This window comes from Balaenoptera acutorostrata, chromosome 10 (genome assembly GCF_949987535.1).
Source record: "Balaenoptera acutorostrata chromosome 10, mBalAcu1.1, whole genome shotgun sequence".
Taxonomy (NCBI): Eukaryota; Metazoa; Chordata; class Mammalia; order Artiodactyla; family Balaenopteridae; genus Balaenoptera; species Balaenoptera acutorostrata.
In genome coordinates, this window is record NC_080073.1 from 17,594,174 (window position 1) to 17,595,301 (window position 1,128).

Here is a 1,128-nt window from a genome sequence, read left to right on the forward strand (position 1 = left end):
ATTGTGCATTTCTAACAAGCTCCCGGGTTATGCCTGTGCCTCTGACTACACTTTGAGCAGCCCTGCTCTAGAGAACGTATCCCATCCCACTGTTGTCTCAGGAAGCTCTTTGTTTCTGGATGCTTGCCTCTCCCCAGCCTGGAACGAGGGCTCAGGAAGGCACCATCGCCCATCATGTTTACCCCTGTCACCACTGTGCCAGAACAGCACCTGCCTAGCATATAGTATCTACTAAATAAATAACTACTAGATAAATTCAGAGATTTCAAATGTGATGAGTGTTACACCAAGGAATGTACATGGTGCTGTAGAAGCTAATCCCATCTGGAGAGACAGCGATGGAGGCCTTGCCAATGTGCAGCATTAGACTTTTGCACAAATTTGTAGGAAGCATTTTCCCAACTCTTCCTGTTCTCGGTCCAATGCGTCCACTGTGATAGGTCATCCTGACTAACCCAAGTCTTCCAAAGTCTCCAGAGTCAAAAATTACCTATTCTTCTCCCTACTCAAGGCTAAATGAATCTCCTGGGCCCCAGAATGGCTGACATTGGTTATGGTAGGAGGCAAGCAATCTGATTGAGACGTTTCACACTTGTTTGTGGATGACAGATATACCTTACTACTCTCTGGTGGTACTTTTATTTGGTTAAAAAAAAGATGCTTATTCATCTAATTGTCTGGTGCTGTTTCAGCTAGTGGAGTACAAATATTTAAGCCTAGGGAAGCCGCCAAAAACAAGAAGAGAAAAACTTGCATTTTTTTTTTTTTTTTTGCTTTCTCCAGTACTGAACCCACAAATTATCTAAAACCCAGGGGACACTGAGGGCTGATAGAGGGAAAGTGGAGATGAGTAATGTTGGAGGTGTGGAGTGATTATCTGTACCATTTGTAAGATAATAAGTCCCCAGTTAGGGGTTGTGGAGGAGGAAGCATGTGCTCACAGACATTAAGAGTGAGGGTGCTGGAATCCTTCTGTCTACATTACTGACTGCCATTTTGATAACTGACATAAGCTCTGTAAACCTCAGTTTCTTCATCTGTAAAATGGGCCAACAAGACATCTGCCTCTTGATGTGCTGTGAGAAGTAATGAAATAATGAAGGTCAACTGGTGAGTACAATGCTCGGC